This window comes from Lycorma delicatula, chromosome 1, assembly GCF_047948215.1.
Source record: "Lycorma delicatula isolate Av1 chromosome 1, ASM4794821v1, whole genome shotgun sequence".
Classification (NCBI taxonomy): domain Eukaryota; kingdom Metazoa; phylum Arthropoda; class Insecta; order Hemiptera; family Fulgoridae; genus Lycorma; species Lycorma delicatula.
Genome location: NC_134455.1, coordinates 212,160,714 through 212,184,417, shown reverse-complemented (window position 1 = coordinate 212,184,417; position 23,704 = coordinate 212,160,714). Strand labels below are relative to the sequence as shown.

Genomic DNA, 23,704 nt, shown 5'->3' with positions numbered 1-23,704 from the left:
ATTGAATTGGCTACGTTTTTTACACACCTGCGTGTTGTTGTTTATCGCCTCGCAGCTGCCGTGCGCTGAGTGGCTGCTATGCGGAACAGCAGGAAACTGGTCTATAGCAACGCCGCTACAGCCAGGTTATGTAGCCTAGCATAAGCCTATAAGTAATAAAGGCAGTTACTTTTATACGGATTTGAATACTAGCTCCTGGAATACCGGTGTTCTTTGGTAGTTGGTATTCAATCAACCACACATCTCAGGAATGATCGAACTGAGACTGTAAAAGACTACACTTCACTTACACTCATACATATCATCCTCATTCATTCACTGAAGTAATACCTGAACGGTAATTCCCGGAGGCTAAACATGAAAAAGGAAAAATATAACTAAAAATAACAAACAAACAAATTTGTAAACAAAGAAAAACACAAACCTGAGGAAAGCAAACACAACTAACAGAACAAACTAAACTTAAACTAACATACAACAGAAAAATAAAATGATTAAAATAATCGATTCTAATGAGAAGCGACTTGTAGATAGATCCAAACATGTGATTCGACTGTAGTTACAATTAAACATACATATTTATGTAGCCTATGACACTCCCCGCAACGTAAGAATTCCATCGCGGGGAAATATATCTAAATCGGTTCGGCCGTTGAGCTGCTACGGTGGTACATACATATATACACCCGAAAAATATTTCAATATTTTTTTTTGGTAGTCATGTAAAAACAATTAATTTAAGTACAAAATAATTGTTTTTAAATTAATTATGAAAGGAACAGTTTTAAGTATTTATTTTTATATAAAAAAAGTATGTCCTAATTTTAAAGTAAGAGCCCTTGATTTCTCATGCCTTGAAAACAAAATTTCTTGCTCGTAACTAAATTGTATTTCAATATAATTCTAAAGCACCAAGTCTATATCATCACCTGTTTTCGAGGTATAAACATATCGGCCAAGAGACTGATCGTAGAGACAAACATTTTTTCATACCGCTCTTTTGTGACCTTTGTTATTAAAAACGAGTAGGCGGTAATTTATTACCGGAGAAATAAAATATTAACGAAACAGTTGACAATACTTTCTCCACTGTTCATAGAGAAAAAAAAAGTATAATTAGTATAATAAGATACGAAATCACCTTATTTCTTCTTTACACAGTTATTTCGTTATTTGCTTTATTAGACTACCTTTATTTCTTATTTCTTAATAGGTTATAAAACAGGAAATCATCAGTACAATGATTTAAACAAAGGTTCCATCTGTAATCTTTCTAGAATTAGTTTAACCTATTATTCAACGGCTATAAAGAAAGACTATTAGCACCGTAAAAGATAAGTAAATTACTTCAACGCTAACTTTTACTTCATGATACTTCGGTTTTAAGATCATATTTTTCTTGGCGTTAATATAATGAGCATTTCATCTCGGCTTTAAAAAATGATTTTAAAAATAATAAAATTTTAAACAATCATGTTTAACGATATAAGCGACCAGTTTGATAACTTTAAAATCGGAGATACTGATATTATTGTAATTAAATTAGCCAACTGTGCGTTTATATTAGTAATAAAATATGTTTTTTTTATTTATATTAATATTAAACCGTTAATTACTAAACTTAATAAATAGAGTATGTACATTAATACTATTAGTTGTTTAATTAAAAAATTCTTTAGAGAATAAAATTTAAATTACGAAGTAAAGTGAAAGTAATTAGAATTATTTAAGAAGTGAAAGCAAAATTTTTCGCTGTCAAGAAAAATAATAATAAATTTTTTTTTTGTGGTTCACCACACCGCATCTTCTAGGATGTCGTGTGATGGCTCAATAGCCGAGACGTAAATACACAGTAGCTTATTTCCCTGTCGGAAAAAGAAGATTATCAAAGAATAAAGTTTATTTTATTATGACTTACGCACAATTTTGTAAACAGAACTGCAATAGATAAAAATCAATTATGAAATTAGATTCTGTTTCGTTAACTGCACATCAGTAATTGTACACATTTATTAACGAATTAAAATATTTTTGGTTGCAAAATATGTACAATTTAAAAATAGAAATAAGAACTTTAAACGCTGTGAAGATACCTCAATATCAGAAATTATCTAAAAATCCCTCATTATCTTTTTAACGCAATATAAAATCACAAACCTTTTTTTAAATTTTCTTTACATCTGAAACTTTGAAATAATTTAGTTTATCTTATCAATGTTTTCTGTTTTTTCTGTTTTTCTGTTTTCAGAATTAAAGCGCTTTTTATGATTTCAATGATATTAAAAATAATAATAAAGGAAATTATTTTAGTTTTACCTGTAGAAGAGAATTGCTGAGAAAAAATCGGGTAAACTAATTTCCAACTAATATTAAAAGTTCAAGTAGTAATTCCTTAATGTCAGGGCTTTTCTATTCTGTCATCGAGTCTCTATTTTTTACAAAGCGGCAACCGATTTCAAGGCGTTAGTTTTATTATCATGCATGTATTAGATCTTTGCGAGTCAGATCTGTTATACATTAGATTTAAAAATACTAATTATTTTTTCTTTACGAACAATATATTTTTTAGATTAAAGATTTTTGGTTAAATCATGTATAAAAAAGAGTCTAACAGACTAACAGAATGATAAAAAGATCATTTCGAAAAGGTTTGGTGTTCTGAAAGAGATAAACTAGATTTATACGATTTTTAAATCAACTTATTTATACCAATATAGAGGTTAGAATATAACGCACAACGGGAAATATTTTCTAAATATTTTTTGTTGGTTTTGTAATAAGCTACATTTATTGATTTATTGGATCCCTACAATCATCGGCCAAAAATGCAATTCTAGAAATCTTACCTAAATTGAAGATTTTCTTGTATATTTCAGACAATAACCTCAACAAAAAATAAGTATAACAAAATTATGTAGCGGTTTATCTGTGGTTTAATTCAAGTAGATACAATTATGTATCATATTTAAGTAATTTAATTAATAAACAATCGAATTCATTAAAGGCTAATTAATGACTGAAATAGGTTTCTGCACATCCTACCGTTACTTATGTGAAGCGAAAATAAAAATTAAAAAAAATATATATATATATTGTATACCTTGCCGTGTAAATACAAGACGGGATTTCAATATACATTATTCAAATCGAAATGATAATCCGTAAACAAATATATAAAAAAAATCTGGTTAATAAAACTTACAGGATATATGCACAACTTATTTAAACATTTTAAGAGTTTCTAATACAGAGTTCGATCGACCTTGAAGATCTGCAATTTATCCTTAACATAATGTTATATTTAATAAAATTTAAGCGTTATTTTTAGTAATTACTTTTATTAGCATTATAAAAAAGATGACTGTTAATTAGATAAATAAGTTTACGGAGGTAAGACATCAAAGATACAAATTCTGAGAGAAACAAAAGTTCAAATTTCATTCTCTTACAAATAGTTAAGAACAAGCATTCGTCTCCTTCTGAATGAAAAAAATATATATTACCTTGAAACGTACATTTATTACCAAAATAGTCTTAAAATAAACTATTTACAGTCAGTACAACCAAATATTTATTATTTTTTTTACCCCAAGCAATGATAACTTTCTCCATATTGGCTGCATATGAAAAGCGGTTTTATTGTACAAATTTTTTGTGCAAAAAATAAAACATTTTAATGTAACCTACTAGAAATGTTATTACTGGACTGAATTTTTCCGCATGATATTTATTAATTATTTTGAATTTGATTTGGAAGGTAAAGAGTTTGAATTCCGGTTATGCAGGGCATTTTTTCTCTCTACAAAAATCATTCGCCGGAAAAAAGGAGAGTAACTGTAATTGGACGTTAACCCGTTATTGACAAGTGAATAAATATATAAATTTAAATTTGTATGAATTAATCAGTTTGAGCCTTCCGTTACCATTCGATGCAATTTTTTTTTTGTCTGTTAACATTTACAATCTGTACCTCATAGAAGTCCGTAGGTAAGTTTGTCATGATAATTGTCGTGAAAAGAGGACCCCGACGAAACTCCTCATAAAGCATACAAAGGTTTAACGTCTTACAAAATACATAAAAAAGCACTTGTGCAGAAGGTGGTTTAACTAACGTTCGAAGTAAAATAAAGCCCAAGTAAAGTTTTAATTTTTTATTTGTTTATAGGAGCTTAATATTTGTAGACTAATAAAAAATTAATTAAATTAAAAAATTAATCAGAAAAATGACAACAAATATCTTTTTCTTCGGTCAGAAACACATACTACTACTACTTGAAGAAAGGACAAAATGAGTAGCAGATAATACATTTCTATCGAAGTACACACATTATTACAACAGGATATGTAGCTAAAACGTGTTAAATTTATTCGGTCATAGGAAAATTTGGTGATGTAAAAAGGAAGTTGTTGAATAGTCATAATAAAATTTATTTTAATTAATCATTAAAAAAGTATAATAAAGACGATAGTAGAAAAAAAAAGGAAGTGGAAGTAGAATAGGTAAGAAGGAAATCGATCGTCAAAGTGAAGTTTGTAACCGGTAAATAATAACGTAATATTTTAATACCACATTGTAAAACGTAATCATTACGTTTTACAATGTAGTAAGAATAATAATAATTGCAGTAAAATAAAAAATTAATAGTTGCAGACAAGATATTAAGTAACGCGCGCATACATATCTGCAAACGAATTGTAAGTTCTGATCTGTAAGACAAATTTAAATTTCGTAGCAATAATAAGCAATCCTGTACACGTCTAAAAAAAAAATAAATTATTGCAGAGCGATCTTTATTTATTTATTAAACTATGCTAACTTATTATCAATATTTTGCACAACTCTCACGTATAGTGTCGTATGAAGAAATGGAGAAATTTTCAGGACATCTTCTACTGGTGAAAATGATGAAAATAGTTCATATAAACATAGTTATAGAAACGCTTTGTTTATGAGTTACGACTAGCGAAAGATTTCGTCCGGATCTGAGTTTTTCTAATTAAAAAAAGCCGTACTGTAATTTTTGGTACCCAAATTAAGGAGTGAAGTTGGTGGTTTCGTATCTAGTTTGAGAGGAGAAATAGAATAAAATAGGTCCCCAGAACTGTATATCTACTAGTTTTTAAAATACCAACTTAAAACATAAAATTCGGTGTCGAAAAACAAGTTTTTTTTAAGTTTGTGGTACAGTAGCTTTGTTAAATGACTAATAAATGTGGAAGATTTAACAAAAATTCAATTAATATAAATTTAGTTTTTTTTTTAAATGACTGTATTTGCATTAATTTTCATACTTACCTTTTTATTTAATTTTTAAAAGTAAATAAAAACTTTTAAAAATAAGTTTTTTAAGCTAAACTAACGAAAATAGTCAGAAAATCGTATTATTCTTTTTATATCTAATAAACATTCTTTTTAAAAACAAAACGATAATTTCTGAAAATAATTTTAAAAGAAATATAAAACTTATAAAACAATATTTTAGCCGTGTTTATTCAATAATTTACATAAATAAAACGAATAATTACGTAAAAAACTTAATTGAAATTTATGTTACATTAGAAATATTTTTTTAAAGAATCATTGTATAGGTTGGCAATGCCAACAGAGAAAATTGTGTGCTTCCTTTAAATCTGTTGTCGTAGATTATTATACAAATAAAGGAAGTGTTGTGTTATCATATCAAGGAGTAAAAGTGCCGTTTAAATTTTCTAACGAGGAATATGCGGATATAATTTTTGTTTATGAATTTTTGTAACGGAAATTCTGAAGCTGCACGATGTGAATATCAGGAGAGATTTCCTGGAAAGGAATTCCAAATACAAAAACGTTTTCTTCGGTGCAGCACCTTTTACGAACGAAAGGGTCATTTCCACGAACGAAAGAGTTTTTTTCGTTTTCTGTTGAATGCCAAGTAAATCATCGTGGTAATGATGAACATCGTGTGACTCAGCATAATCAATGAAGCTCAGGCAATAGTACAAGGTGAATTTTATATCGCACTGATTTGTCAAAAATCAAAGCGTGGAGCGTTGCCTACCTCTAGCGGTTAAACTTTTGTCATTGGCTTCTAGACAACACTGATAAGGTAAATTTTATTTTATTTACCGATGAGTCACTTTTACGAGAAACTGAGCCTTTAATTATTCTAAAACTAGTTATACGAGTATATGGAGCAAAGATAATCCACACGATACTGTGGAAACAAGTTTCCAACATAGATTTCACATTAAAGTTTGGTGTGGCATTATTTACGAAAAAATTCCTTTGTTTTCAATGAAAACTTTACGGGAGATGAATACGTTCATTTCTTGAAGAATAATTTACTGGCTTTTTTGGAGGATGTACTTTTACAAATTAGATTTCAAATGATCGTAAACGATTCTGGGATGATACGGAACGCCACCGGAAATTTTACGTCGAGAAGAGTGCTATGTACATTGTGAAGGAGGAAATTTCGAACAATTACTGCAACTAAGGTTTTTTATTTTGATACCATTTATCATTTAACGTATTTTATATTTTTTGTTTTGCTATGTTAAGAATGTTACTACGTACAGAAAGAATAATACGATTTTCTGTCTGTTTTGCTTCAATAAACGACCGATTTTTAAAAGTTTTTACTTTTTATTGGCTGTATTTGTATTAATTTTCTCATAATTAAATTCTCTACAAGTTTTTTTGCTAAATCTTTCTTAGTTATTAGTCATTTAACAGAGTTGCTGTACCACAAACCTAAAAACACTTATTTTTCGACATCGAATTTTGTGTTTTAAGTCGGATATGTTAAAAACTACTAGAGTTACAGTTCTGGGGGGGACATATTTTATTCTATTTCCCATCACAAATTACATTAGAAACCACCAACTTTACTCCTTAATTTGGGTCATAAAACTTACAGTGGAGGTTCTTTTTATTAGAAGAGCTCAAATCCGGACAAAATCTTTTGCTAGTCGTGACTCGAAAACAAAGCGTTTTCATACTTATGTTTATATGAACGTTTTTCATTATTTTCATCAGTAGAGAGTGTCCTGAAAGTTCCTACGTTTCTTCGGGGAACACTCTATAAAGAATATATTTTTTTTAACATTTACCTTCACTGAATAGAAATCAAATTTTGATTGTATAAAGATAATAATTATCAAATAAAAACTAGAAAAGCAATAATGATAATTTTATGGCCCATGTTAAATATAACTACAAAAAGTTAATAACGGGTGTAATTTAATGTTTTACTAATAAATATTTTTAGGATTATAATCTTGTATTTATTGTTACGCCTATAAATCATTATTTTTTTACAATCGAAGTAAGGTTACTTGTTGGCTCCTTCCCATTTTCTAATTTATGCATACAGTGAAATAATGATGGTTTTCCGCATCACATGAAGGGCAATTGAAATAAATACATTAATAAAAGTATTTACTGAAATCTATTATCATATATGGAAAGTTCTAATTTTTTTTTTTTTTTTAGTGCATACAACTGAAAAATTCTTCTTATAATAATAAACTTGTGGTCGAGGTGTAGCTTAGGTGGCTTTATTCATATGAAACAGATATCCGTACGGGAGTTTTTACTACAGCAAACGGAAATCTATTGACTGAGAGATTACTCCTGAAAAGAAATAGCAACCCTGGTACCACTTTCCAGAGGTAAAATAATCCGTAATGGAATTCCGTGCGAGAGAACGAGGACATCTAAAAATATAGCATATATAACCTTTATATTATTCGATTTGGAACGTAGGATGCTAAAGGTCTACGTAATATGTAGGCAAAAAAATATTTAAATATAAATACGTATTTTTGAGATGGATATATTGGAAATTAAAAAATAGTAGTAAAAGTAGCATGAATTTCTTTGAGGAAATGTGGTAGTATTTAATGTAAACCACATTATTAGAAACGCAGGAATAGGAATAAGGAGTGGGAGTAACTTGCAATAAGAGATATAAATAGTATTTAGGGTAATTTCAATGCCCGTTCTTTTTACTATAGTGTATATTTACATGACACACCTTCAAATAAATGTTAAAAGATAAAAAATATTTTTATGAGATATATATATATATATACATATATATACGCACACACACTAATGAGAAATAATAGCACTGCTAACTAGAATGTAATTTTAGAAGGAAAGAAAGGAAAATGGTTAGCCGCGTGAAAGCAGTGAAAGAGACAGAGCAAGAATTAGGCTTTCAGAATTTTACTCAAATAGAACGATTAATTGATAGGTAGTTAACATTTTAGAAATTATTATAAACTTAATGCAAGACCAGGAAATACGGAAGGTAAAAACATATTCTACAAAAAGTACATAGAAATTCCGAAATTCATTTATAATTATGTAATATATCCAACAGTACAGACAAATAGTAAACGGAATTTCGTTTCGACAGTGAGATAAAGGTTAATTAAAAATTAATTATAATTTTTAATAAATTAAATTCAGATAAAATAGATTATGAAATTTGAAAAGATAGCTTAAAATAGAAAATATAAAAGTCAAAAGAGAAGAAAATACCACAGGTAAATAAAATTTTGGGTATCAAAACATGCATCTGAATTGATGGATTAATATAGAAAATACGGAAATATATAATATTGCATTATTCTCTTTCATGATGATGAAAGGACAAAATTGCATAGAAAAGAAAAATTAATAAAAGGTGGAAACAAGATAAAAAAGGTTAATATAATAATCAGATAAAAATAGTAACAAATAAAGTGTAGAAAGCACGATATAAAAGATGATAATACTTGGAAAAATGAAGCAAAAATATGTTATCGTAATTACGAAATACCGCTAATAGCGATAAACGTAGATGAACAAGATTTTTTTATGAAGTGATGTGAAAAGAAAAAGACATTGATGTTTGTAATAATAAATTTTTTAGCATAGGTACAAAGAAAGCTGTTAGATGGTAAGACTAATTGTAGAAAGAAAACTGAAGCCTGTATTACAGCAGTGGATCTCTAGAAAGGTTTGACTATGAAACATAAACTGAATTTTTTTAAATTTTAAGTAATCATACTAACATAGAATATGAAGTTCTTAATATCTATAAAAAGTAATTTGGAAAATAAAAAAAAGGTTACTTATAAAATCTCATATAATCTATTCCGCTTCTTTTCAACTTGAATGTAGAAGGATGAAATAAATAAAAGGGGTAATTTAAAAATGTTATAAAAATTCAAGATGAGAAAAATTTATGTTGCTGATGATTCTGTTCTACCGGTAGAAACCAAAAATTACCCAGATTTGTTAAAAAATGAATCTAAAATTTATACTAGTTTTCGATCATTTTTTGGCAATACTCTGTTTAAAAATAAATAGCAATAAAATAATAATGTAAATAAAATTTGACAGAAAGTGAGTACTGAGGAGTTAAAAATTAAGGTAAGAGAATGGAATAGAATTTAGTTATTTGACCAGTAGTCACAAAAGGTAGGCAAAGTACGAGTAAATAAGATATTAAAATGATCATACGCAAGGAAAGCCTAATGTTTTTAAACCTAAAATATCTATCGGTACATTATCAAATATAGATGTAGAATCGAAAAAAAAAATTGTTTTTAAAAATCCTAGTACGGACTGTAATGCTATAAGGTGAAAAACAGACAATAGAAGTCCAAGAAAATTAGATTTTAAAATTTGGTCCTAGAGGAGAATTTTAAATAAATCCTAGTTCTCATAATACGTGAGTAAAAAAAATTAATAATTTTTAACAAAAACTCTTTAAAAATGTTATACATAAAAATTTATTTAACTAAAACAGTATCTTAAAAAAAAAAACTAAATTATACTGATTCTGAAGACCAAGTTAAAACTAAGCAGCTCTTCAAATAATAAAAAAAACCTGAACATGAACGAATTCTTATTTTATTTTTGACATCGAAGCTACTTATATATTAGATTAATTAACTGGAATTTTTATGAAGATTGGTCCTGCAGTTCTTCAAATAACTCTAAATATATATACGTACTTATGGATCGTATACATAACTCCTTGTTTTAAAATACAGAATAAATGTATTACTATAAGTGGGAGTTTATGAGAAAAGGACTCATCAGTTTTATTTAATTATGTACAGATGATTCTTGATATGAAAAATTAATTGCATAGCATAACTTAATTACAGGATAAACTAGTAAAACATTTTGTCATTGAAACCATTTTAGAAGTCCTTAATCAGTGAGAAATAAATATATTCTTTCTCTTTCTTTTTGTTACATATTTTAAAGGTTCCTTCCTGCAGTTCAATGGCAAACTTTTTTGTGGATGATTATAATTCTTCACCAAAAATTTTGTGGGCATTAGATTTTTGCTCCTGTTAAGCCTTTCAAATACGTTAAAATTAAAGGACAGAACTTGTACGAGGTGTTTGAGAAAAGTAATGAGATGGTAACACTGCGAGCGATCTGGCAACGCTGTGTCTACCGTCTGTGCTAGACCGGTTTGTTCATCCCTTGCACATGCTCAGTACAATTTTCAACTCCGTTCAGCCAACAGATTATTTTTGACAGCGCCATCAGTGAAGTTGTATTTTTGTTGTGTATTACGAAAATGGTGCATCGGAATTTAGAGCAACGTTGTGCAATCAAGTTTTGTGTTAAACTTGGGAATCTGTGAGTGACCTTTGAAAAGTTGAAACAGGCCTGCGGGGAACATTGCTTATCAAGAGCACAAGTTTTCCGCTGGCACAAATCATTTTTGGAAGGCCGAAAACACGTTGAAGATCAACCTCGCTCAGGGTGACCTTCAACTTCAAAATCTGACGAAAACGTTGAGCGTGTGAGGGTTCTTGTGAAACCAGACCGTTGTTTATTAACAATACGGATGATGAGTGAACAGTTAAATTTAAACACTTTTACCGTACATCAAATTTTGACAGACGATTTGGAAATGCGAAACGTTTGTACGAAATTGGTGCCGAAAAACCTCACAACGGAACAAAAGGACAATCGAAGAAACGTGTGCGTCGATCTTCTTGAGAGGATTGGCAATGACCAAGAATTCTTCAATTGTGTGATCACAGGTGATAATCCTGGATATTTGAGTACGATCCTGAAACAAAGCAGCAAAACGAAGAGTGGCACACTCCGTCATCCCCTCGACCGAAAAAATGTCGAATGAGCAAATCAAAGATCAAAACCATGCTTATTTGCTTTTTTGACAGTAATGGTATTGTGCATAAAGAATTTATTCCTCAAGGACAAACTGTCAACCAAGTGTTTTACAAAGGTGTCCTTGAAAGTCTCAGGAAAAGAGTGATTCCCGTGAGACCAGACATTGCAGACAAGTGGATGCTTCAACATGACAATGCCCCGTGTCACACGGCCATATCCATCAGGGAATTTTTGACCTAAAACGCACTCCTACGGTTCCTCAACCCCCCTGTTCACCTGATTTGAGTCCTTGTGAATTTTTCCGTTTCCAGAAATTGAAACATGTCTTAAAAGGACGTCATTTTGGAACTCTGGAGAACATTCAAAAGACTGTGACCGACTAGTTAAAAGTCCTACCAGTTGAAGCCTTCCAGAGCTGCTACCAGGAGAGGGAACGACGACTCCGCCGGTTTATAGCTGCTCAAGGGAACTTCTTTGAAGGGAATAATATTGTTATTTGAAAAAATAAAACTTTGGTAAGTAAAAAGTCAGTCTCATTACTTCTCTCACACACCTCGTATGTATGGAGATTAAAAAGAAGCAGTATTTTATGAACAAAATAATTTTATAATTTGTTAAAAAAGACGTAAAAGCAAGAAATATAGAGAAACTACAGATTTCATTATTTGTTATTAAATTTCGTTATGAGAACTTTCTTATAATATGAACTTATTGATTCTATGAATGTATTAAAAAAATGTGTTATTTTTCTTACCTTGATAAGATGTGGTTTTAAAAGATTGAATTAAGTTTTCATAAAATTTACCGTAATTGATTCTCACACTCACTACACACGCACCTTTTATTTTTCAATTACAACTTTATAATATATTCAACAATAAATTAGATATAAAATGACACGTTATATATTTTTCCTTAAATTTATAACTTAATGTACTCAGTATTTCCCTAATATTATGTATGGTCACGTACAAGCCATTCTGTTAAGTATATAGTCTTCGTATCACGATGTAATAGAAACACTTAACACGACTGTTTTGTTACGATGTTTTACTTATCTTAATAGGTCCGGAATCCATTTTAGTTTATCTGTAACAAAGAATAAATAAATAAATTAATTTACTAATTTGAATATAATTTTATTTAAATTCCTCAATCTTATATATAAAGCCTAAAGTTTGTCTGTCTGTGGATTTGTTTGTACAGCATGATGCGAGAAACAACTGTTTAATTTCTTTCAAATTTGCAGAGTAAATTTGGTTTATCCCAGAGAAGGCTACAAGACATGGACCGAGGCCCTAGCCACCTTATTGGTGAAGTTTTGAATTACAGATATTCATTAAAGATAAAAAGAATAAACGTTCACTGTAGCAACAGAGAAATACGAATAAGTTATAAATTTTTCAGCGTCAAATGTTTTTTACTATAGCACCATTGTTACTACTATTCTGTCTTTTTTAATTTAGTTTCTTTTTTAGCTTGATTAATTTAGTTATATACTTTAATTGTTATTTATCAGTATTATTCTCGTAACCATAGGGTAATGAACACTGCGGGAATCCAGGGGTCGAAGCCCTCAGGTTAGACGGAAATGGCAACCGAAGCTAGCTCTGCTGCTCTGAGGTAGGCTCCATGACCCCGGAATGTCCCGGGGTCGGCTCCGGGGGTCGTCTGGGGTAACCTAGACCCCGACCGGCTAGTAAATATATATGGCATAGTTGTTTAAACAAAATTCTAATTTTATTCATAATATGTAAACAATTTCTTGCAAGTTTGTTAGAAAGCTTTTATATAATAGTCAAAATAGAAGAACTGTTTTAGATATATTGAAACAAACGAGAAATTCTATTCTTGTTCTTTAAATAAGTTTGTCTAAAACGATCATTAATGATTGGGAAAGATCTGTATAGAATTATTTTTTTGAATTAAAGGGGAGCACTCTGTAGGTATTTAATTTTTTTTCTATTAGTTACTTTTGATGGTGTAATTTAGAATAGTCGTAAGTTTTTAATTATTATTTCAGTAGTACTGCTTACTGATCATCCTTAATCCTATCCTATCTACGGTATATATTTTTACCATAGATATGCACGCACACATACACATGTGTATGTGTGCGCGCCTGCGCACGCGCTATTTATGCTTCTGTTTTAATCATAAAACAAAAATATTTGATGTAGACAACACGTGACTTCCTTATATGCTTATTTAATTACATTTTCATTTTTTTAAAATGAAAAGTCTGTAAATTCTACTGCATTAAAAACCTCTGATATTTTTTTTTGTTATTACTGAATTATTACTCATCGTACATTTTTTTTACAATGAGAAGTTAATAATTATTAATAAATCAATATATTTAAATTTAAAAAAAAGTTAAAAAAAGGAGATTAAGTCTGTCTGATTCGAACTGCCGGCCTCCATGGCGTGAGTGGTGGTAGCGTCTCGGCCTTTCATCCGGAGGTCCCTGGTTTGAACCCCGGTCAGGCATGGCATTTTCACGCACACTACAAATCATTCATATCTCATCCTCTGAAGAGTCTAATCCGGAAGTTAAAAAAAAAAAGGTCTGATTCGAACAGATGTGCCTTCTCCTAAGATCCAAATATCTAATTAAAATGTTAATTGGCTATAACTCTGGAACAAGTTGAAATAAGCACTACTTATGACATAAAAAAAGTTGAAAAGTTCTCAATGAGGGCTTATTACTGCAGTTAAGAAAAATTCCAAAATCCAAATTTTTGGTGATTCTGAGCTTTTTTGGACACTTTTTGTCCAGTCGATTGCAATCAAAAGGGGGGGTGTATAACTAGATGTTACAGCAGTTCTAAATCCAAAATTTCAACAACCTACAGCTAATCGTTTTTTAGTTATGTGAGATACTTATGTACATAAACACATGCGTACGTACAGACGTCACGCCGAAACTAGTCAAAATGGATCCAGGGATGGTCAAAGTGGATGGCCTTTCATCCGTTGGCCTGTCATCTGTTGGTTTCCGTTGAAATCTGGAAACCAACATTTTTCGCGATCACAATACTTTCTTTACTTCGTACAAGGAAGTAAAAACATTGTATAAAGAATTATGAACATCCATGATTCTCCTTGATTCCTTAATTTTGTATTTTGGCTAAGAGCTACAAATGACATCAAATCAACTCATAAATTATCAATTAATTTTCTCCAGTGACAGGCTGACGCCCGATTACAGTTATTATGACAAATGAGTTTTTATTGAATATAAAAACTACCATGGCCGATCTGGATAATTATAATCATAAATTATTTATTCGTGAAAATATGTTTTATAACTTTTTTTTGAGTAAATTATAATTAAAAATATTACAATATAATTTAATAAGTTATACTACGTCTCTATTCACAATTCAGTAAGTCAGTAAATAACTACTAATCATTAACATTGTAATAAGGAAGCTATAACACAGTGCTGTCTAAAGTGTATTTATTGTACGAGAAGAATTCAGGTGGGAAAATGAGGTTGACTTGAAAAGTAATGATATTAAATTTTGATGAAGAGTAAAAGGAGTAAATATGAAAGGAAGTTCTAATAAATAATATTCTGTAAAATATGGTACTTTTCTTATTTCTACTGCGGTCTTATATAAATAATGAAAACAGAAAGTAACGTTCGAACCAAAACAATATCAGATATAAAATATAAATAAATAAAAAAACAACCACGTCTGCTGTCTAAACGTGTATGAGAATTAATGATAATCTGATAAGAAATTTCATTAAAATTACATTAACCTGTAATTATTTACATGAATTACTTTTGCATCATTTAGTTTTTTCAAACTTTCAAACAGGCAGAAAGGCTAGCACCCGATAAATAAATAAAAATACCGCCCTAAATCTTAGGGAAAAAGATGTATGTTTATGAATATATTTATGTCCATAAAATAAATCTTCTCCGGTCTAACATCAAAACGCTTAGTTTGGCTCAGTTTTGTACAAACTCAGCTAATAAGGCGTGTTGATAGAATGAATAATGGAATGTAATGAATAATGGGATGTAAAACTACTTCATTAAAATTATGTAGTAAATTTATTTTTTTGATATAACTTTTTATCTGTTATTTACCCTACTTTGAGGCAATTTAAAATAATAAAAACTGAAAACATTTAAATAAACAATAAATGTATTAATTCAAGTGGGTTTTTGTAGAAAATTATATTTTAAATTCGTATTAAACAAAGCAATAATGGACTAGGTCATTAAAATTTTAACAATTTTAAAAATATGTCCGTGTAAAATGACTGTAACGTAGAATTAAAATGTGCGTTTAATTCGTTTTGTTATCTAGTAATATTAAATTATTTAAAAAAGGGTTATTAATTTTGACATATTTTCCGTCGTTCTAATGCCGTTTGAAAATATCTTTTCGTATAAATCTCAAATGTTTGGAGATTGTAGAAACTTTGCAGATTGCGTATCTTTTAAGAGACGATAATTATGGCAGGAAGCCATCATAATTAGGTTCAGCGTCAGTTGCATAAAAAGTGAAACTAATTGGTGAAGAAATTTTTCTAAATTTCATTTTTTTACATAATATTTTTCCTTTAAAATATCAGGTAAGTCTATCGTAAAAAAAGAAAACAATAACAACAACAACAACAATAACAAGATGTTTTAAGCGAGGACTACTGATAACTCTGTATAGTCATGCAGCTTTCGGAAGTATGGCAAAATTAAATCGTTTTGACCTCTACGTATAAAAATTGCAAAACTTATATCCTGGATATGAACAGTAAACGGTAGCTTAGAAGCCCATTTCTTTTAAAATTCATGCCACTGATAACTATCTAACGATAATAAGTTACCAGAAATTAATTACTCAGAACATTATAGGAACCGGGAGCACAACGAACAATATTACTCTCGTAGAAAGCAACTTTGACCGATGAATATATTGCCTTATTTTATATGCATGCGCGACTGCGCACGCACATAGAATACAACATGTAAATTAGTGTGGATATATGCTTTTGGGAATATGTAATAAACAATGAATAGGTAAGTACAAGATTAATATATTTTATCATAACTACAACACGATACTATCTGAGGAATATTCTTTAGATATTCTTCTCTTTTACGCCAGGTTTTCTTTAGTTAAATTTATTTATGTAAAATTAACAATTTCACTTTCATTAGCTATTTTTATTGACGTGAAATTATTTAAAAAATAATATTTAAGACTAGTATTTTAATAATGATTTACTTAATTTGAATGAATTATTTTTAAATAATGAACAGTTTTAAATCATAATTTTACGGCATTGGAAAATAATTTTGATCCTATATAAAACAGCAGTTATAATTTTTTTTAATAAAAACAGATGAAAGTTATTTTAAATAACTGATATGTTGTAACAAATTATTTTTCTAAGGGATATTACCGAATCAAAATTTTGTCTCAAGAAATTTTTTTAAGTAAAACCATAGTGCTTTGATTTTAATCGAATTTTATGTTAAACTGAAAAAAATCGGATCGTTTGTTTTTTGTTTGAAGCATGTAATTATAACAATTAAATTTTATTTTTTTTAAATTTTAGCTGTTATTGAAAAATCTTTCAGTTTATTATCAGTAATGAAAGTATCTAACCGATTTGTCGCCAAGAGGTAACTAGTATCGAATCGATTGAAGGGTATAGAAAGCTACAAGGAACAAAGAGAAGGGAATTTCGTGACGTAATTATTCTCTGATTTGACAGATCAGAGCTGAACACAACTGTTGTGAAACTAAACGAAACCAGACCGCAAATGATACTGACGAGTGAGACCGACTCGTGCATCTGTCTTGATACCGTTCGAGTCGTAATCATTTTCTATCTCTTTTTCTCTCTCCTCTAATATTACCACCCCTCTTCAGTATTTCGAAATTCTCCTATTGTGCTCACAGCATGGAAATCCATGACCACTCTACTCTCTCCGTTTATGCCTCCTTGCTTCTCTGCGTAGTTTTCGTAACACTTTGTTTTTATGATCATCTTAATACTCCAAACATTTTATAGTCTACCACTGAAAAATGCACTATGTTCTGTTTATAAGTCTATACATATTCTATTCCTTTTAGTAATTGTTAGTAACAGTAGCAAAATCATAGTACTTTCTATATATCATAGACTTTCATTAGTGCATAATTAAAGATTCTTTTTTAATAAATTTAAATGGAATTTTCTTTAAAACTTTTTTGTTTATATTGTTACTTCCGATTTTTTCTTTTATTGAACTTAAAGTAACGGTAAGGAAACTTTTTCCGTGGACGTAAGTCTCTTAGTTTTCAAGTTTTCTCTATTATGCGAGACCATCCTAGAAAAGTGTTATTCTTATCCAATTATTCAGAGAGGGGTTACATGAGAAAAGTGCCAAGAGATGATCAGTCTTCAATTCTTTGAAGGTAGGAATTCGCCCGGTCACTAATTGCTCTGGTCCAACTTCCCATCGTAACCTAGTTTTACGCATTATTAATATGGCACAACCGGGAACACACAGCGAGACCTCATTGTATGTAATGAGATAAGAAAACAAACAATTACATTTAATAATCTTGGCTAATAAGTGGCTATTATTAATTGCTTTATTAAAGCACGTGAATTTTATAAAACGAATATTATCAAGTAATAAAATAGTTATCAGTAATCTATAATCCCGGGAAGGAAATATTTAGTCATCATTGGTCGGCATTGCCTATGTACACAGGATTTTTTAAAATTTATAGTAGCACTGATTTAAGTCCACATCTATGTGTCTTGCAAAACTTTTTCTCATCTCTTACCTTTAACAACAAAAGAAAAAAGAATAACCAAATTCTGACAGATTCGAACGTTTTCCTTTCACGTATTACAAATACTTGAATATTTAAAAGAAAAAAAAACGTTTCTTGTGAATGTGTCTACGATTAATAACTACTGGAAATGATCGTTAAAATAAATCCATAATTATTGCAAACAAGACTATTTGGTGAAATAAATTATCGTCCGAATTAAAAACACATTTATCATCTTAAACATTTTTTATTTTATATAATTCTGATATATAAATACCTTCTAACTGTTACTACCCTTGGTATAAAATACGCAATAAATCAGTGTTTGAATTAATTTACTAAGCATACGTTTCTTAAAACTTTATGTTCTATGTTCTGTACAACTTAACACAATTTATTAATAACTTGGCCTTTTCGTCGTCCGTAAGATATACATATACAGATACGTAATTTCTGTTACTGCAAGCAGTTTTTTTGCTATTACATTGCCATGTAGCAAAGGAAATACCGAGTGAGTGGGATCGGTTTATCATGGAGTAACCGGTACGCGCTATGTTTGCGGTCATGTCTGTTATTATACAACCGGTTTTAGTGGTATTATTGGTATTATTTATTCGGACCAGTTTTACCGTGCTTTACTATATAACCTGGTACTGATGCTGGCATTTGCAGCCAACAAATACTCAAGACAGCTTACATTATAAGCCTCACTGTACGGCCGATAACCGGTTTACTTTACACTTTCTCCGAGCTATTGAGAGGCGTGTACATTGATTTGATCCCTCCTACAACTTATTAACTAACAATATGGGTAATAATTTAAAGGTTTTTGATAAACATTGGCATGCTCCCATTTAAAACACGTAAGAAAATAAAAAGCTTATCATTAAAAAGATTATCTGCTTATTTATCTGATACAAAAATTATGATATAATTCGGAATCATGTTATTCACGTAATATTGTTAGTCCGCCAACCGTATGGAAAACCTAAAACAAATTTGTCAATTAATCAACTAACATTTTTTTTAAATGTTGAATGTTGGTTAAATCTTTATTAATCTTATTAATATACAAATGGTATGAAGAGTTTCAAAGAAAATGTTTAATAAAACTAATCTGAAGATAAAAGAAATATAACATCTTTATATAATAATAAAAAAGTATCAAATCCCGAAGAATGAATTAGACCCTTCCTATGAGAAAATATTCTCATTATGATAAAATTATTATTATTTTTTTTTTAATGTAATGTAACATCCACCATATCTGTTCCAAAACCAAAACAATAGTATAATAGTATTGTATTTAGAACAATTTTGAGAAGTTTCAAGGTGTTAGATGTAAATTAGAGGGCAGATTTTTTCTTTTAATTAAACAGGCTAGAATACCCACATCCTGCTTAAAATGCTCCGGTTCTTAAGAAAACCTAATCTAAGATTTTCCATCCCAAAATTGAACAAAAGATATAAAAAAAACTACCCAAAGAGTAAATAGCTTTCACTATTTAATTTATTTTATCTGTGGTAAAATAAATGAATAATTACGACATTATTACTTTAATGAATTAGTAATTTCATTAAAAAACTTTTATTAGGAATATCTAGCATTAGTAATGAAAATTAACGAAACACAGATATTATTTATATAATATATTTTGACATATTTTGAAGATCGGTGGCAAATGTGTAATTCTTACAAAAAATTATGGAAATCCTGCATGTTTAACTATTATCATAAATCGCTATGCATCGGCATTATTTTTATTGTTTTTCTTAGTTCAGGCATTAAATCTCAGCCATAATTTTTGTTACCTTTTGCGTTTAAACTTAACTCAATATACTTCAATAACTTATTTCAAGACACTTCATAAACTGTCAACTTTTAGATTTTTCCCAAAATCAATTAAAATTAAGTACCTTAATGAATGGAAAGTACAAAAAAAATGGATTTATCACATATAATCCCTGTACCATGATCATTAATACTGAACTTGTCTTTTATTATGACAATGGCACTACTGCTTTGCAACAAAAAAAGATCACACAGTTAACCATGGATGCCAATAGTAAAAAATTTAAAAATATAGAACTTTACAAAATTGTTGTTTTCAGAAATCTTGATGTCCAGTTTCTTCTTCTTTCATAATAAATATTAAATTTTATTTTATTTTAGGTAACGTGAGCTATTAATGAAGATCGTCTGTAGTAACGACAGACAAATTGGGATTTTTTCGGGATCGGCTACTTGTTTAGTAAAGTTAAAGATGATTAGGTTAAAGCAGATTGTTGGTGTCAACAATAGTATCCTCGTTTATGTATGCTGTTCCCGCATGGAGTCGCGCTATAGATATCAGGAAACAAGGAGAAGAAATAAGCGCTAACAAGGAGAAGTTAGCGAGGGTGCATAGGAGAGGGCTCCTAGGTGTGGTGGCCGCGTATAGGACAGTGTCCTAAGAAGCCCTTTGTGTTCTCACCGGATTACTGCCGATAGACCTCATCGAGAGATATAGAGTCGAAAGATCGAAGGGCAGAGCAGATCAAGCGGCCAAAGATGAAGTCAATACTACCTGGCAGGAGAGGTGGACTAATAGCGGTGTGGGTCGCTGGACAAGACAACTCATCTCGGAGATCGAACCATGGATAAGAAGAGGTTTTGGCGAGATGGATCACTTTTTAACGCCATTTTTCACCGGGCATGGCTCATTTAATAATTACTTAAATAAAGTAGGAAGGAGAACAGAGGCAATCTGCATGTATTGCGAAGAGATCGACAATGCAGAACATACTTTCTTCATATGTGAAAGATGGGCCGCCCTCAGATTTGACATGGCGATCGACGGGATGACTCCCGGAGCTATAGTACCTTTTATGACTAGTTGGGAATCCAACTGAAAGAAAATAGCGTGTTACACCAGACAGCGTGTTATCGCAGAAAAACATTGATGAAAGGAGACAGGGTTTTTGATTTAGGTTAGGGAAGGGAGGACAGGCATGCCGAGGTGTGTCGGTTCCAATGGGCCGCTGGGGACTCCTGGGGATATAGTTCAGGGAATAATAAAACATAAGATATAGAGAAAAGACCTCGACACCACGTCACGACACTACAGGTATGGCGTGACGAATAAAAGGTTCCTCTCAAAAAGAGCTACCGGTAGGCCGACTTGCCATGCCAGTATATAGCTGGTAGGCGGGAAGGCCTATTAGAGTAAAAAGACACTCTCCTGGGTGGCGTAATACCAACAAGTCGGTCCGGCCCAGGGGTGCTGAGAAAAAAAAAGAAAAAAAGGTTAAAGCTAACCCGGTCAGGCATGGCATTTTCACACACGCTACAAAACATTCATGTCATCCTCTGAAGCAATACCTGACGGTGGTCCCGGAGGTTAAAAAGCTGATAAAAAGAAGAAAAATGTACAATAGTGTTAGCTGAAACATCATTATCAGGAATCAAATATTTTTTATTTATAGATCTTGAGAGTCTTAAGATTTAAAACAAAATATGAATGAATCCCTTCTCAAATGCGATCAAAAAAATAAATTTAAATTGATAATTTTTATTTCATTAATTTTATATTTTTACTTCTTATTAAAGAAATAATAAAATATTATACATATTATTTCTATTTACATTTATGTTTCTGCAATTTGTAATTTTGTTACATTTCTTTGTTAACGGTAAACATAAAACGTCTCCATTAAAATTTATACGAATTTTCATTTATTTTTTTATTGATATAATGTTTATAAGAAAAAAATAGTGTATTATAGTAATATATTTACTAGCTTTTGACGCGCCCTGCGGACGCTTCTTAGCTGCCCTTACCCCTTCGAGACTCGGGCCAACTTTGTCCAAATTCATTTAAGCGTTTCCTCATAAAACACTCTCAAACAAAAAAAAAGTTATTCAACAACCTTTTCTCGACATTAAACTATATCCTCATAACCGAAAACAACATTACCCTGAATGATACTCTCATATCCAAATACTAAAAATAATAACCCCAAAACTGACTATCTCTAAGATCTCAACTCTGACGACAAATTCAGAATTTTTACTATACGTAGTACCGTAGTACTAATTTATAGTAGTAACTTAACTATTTCAATTAAGAGAAAATGGTCAAATGCATTCAAAGTATTTTTATTTCTTTAAAAGAAAGTACTTTTGAATATTAGAAGAAATAAATTAACTTAAAAATTTTAATTTTATGAACGTCTTAAAAGTTTGCTTTCTTTTTTATAAAAAGGAATATTTAAAAGTATTTTTTAACTTACCCTTCTCAAATTACGTTTTAATTCATGCAGATAATTAAGGAATTTAATTTATACTCGATTTAATTTAATTAAATTACTTTAGTTATGAAACTAATATAACAAAAATGATTTTGTTAAATTAACATATATTATTGTTAAAAAATTAACTGGGTTAAAGAAAACCATGTTAGTAAGATTTCTCATGTTAATATATATATTTCTCCACCAGTTTTCCAGCTACTGCCGGTCTGTATGTGTGTATATAGGCAATTGAAACTACTACTTCCGGTGTGCCTGGCCTGACGTAGCTGGAGATGTAGTGCAATGTAAATGTACCGAAAACCATGTAGTCTTAAACAGACTCAAGTCGACCACTCCTGAGACATGTGATTAAATTGAAAATCCCAGCCATCAAAGAATATCGGTATCCACAATCTAGCGTGCAAATGTATATAAAAAGCAATTGCCTTTACAAGGACTCGAACCTTAGAACTCTAGACTTCGAAGATCAGCTAGTTTTGCGCTGACGAGTTTAACTACTTGACCAAAGGTATGTTCGGTTTTTAATGTAATAGATTATAAATTTATATTCAAAGAGTTAGTCTTTTAATTCTTCAGTTCCTTATAAGTTGACAATATCGCGTTCGATTAATAAATTTTGTGAGACTGGGAGTGTACATGATCGGAAAAGCACAGGTCGACCATTACTGTTAACAGTAGAAGTTCTGGAGGACATGAAAGAACGTTTGACTCGCTCACCCAGAAAATCACTCAGAAAGTTATCTTCACAGGCTAGGCTTTCATTGTCTACAGCTTTCAGGGCTACTAAAAAATTACAATCGCATGCTTATCGCATCGGTGTCGTTCAAGAATTGAAAGAAGTAGACCAAGGAAAACATTTACAGTATTGTCAGTAATTTCGTTCGCTTGTTGATGACGACTGTATTGAAATCTTGAATCGTGTTTATTACAGCGATAAGGCACTGTTTCACTTGGATGATTACATTAACAGCCAAAACTGCTGAATATGGAGTGCTGAAAATCCTCACGCGTTTCATGAAAGGCCGTTACATGTACGTAAAATTGGTGTTTGGTGTGCGATTTCCCAGCATAGTGTAATAGAGCCTTTATTTTTTTATCAATCTGTAGATACTATTTTAACAACAGTGTCATATATTCTTCACATACGAAAAGCAGCATAAATAAATTTCGATTACTCTAATTCTTTTACATAGTAAACAAATTATTAAATCCAATTTATAAATTGGACTTAATTTTACTGCAAAATCCTTAGAAGAAATAAATTAGGTATATTCATAATTGATTCAATAATCGAAGATCGATTAAATTTCGAAATATAACAACCTATTCCAACTATATTTCTTTTCTTAATTCAGTAAGATAAAAAACATAGAGATCTTATTAAATCTTTTAAAAATATCTGATTAAAGCATACTACTTTTTTATGTAATTGATGCATTAAAGTAATATATTTTTAGACTACCTTTCAGCAAGTAAAATG

At 30.3% G+C, this 23,704-nt stretch overlaps 1 protein-coding gene across 5 annotated transcripts in view; it reads right to left on the bottom strand.

Moving 5' to 3' along the window:
• The window catches only part of sona (sol narae metalloprotease), a 337,919-nt gene that overhangs the window by 226,046 nt on the left and 88,169 nt on the right, over positions 1 to 23,704 (bottom strand). For all 5 annotated transcript variants that reach the window (XM_075371531.1, XM_075371546.1, XM_075371525.1 and 2 more), the window contains exon 2: positions 11,892 to 12,226. The gene's annotated coding sequence lies outside the window, so the exon portion shown is untranslated. The remainder of the gene's footprint in view (positions 1 to 11,891; positions 12,227 to 23,704) is intronic.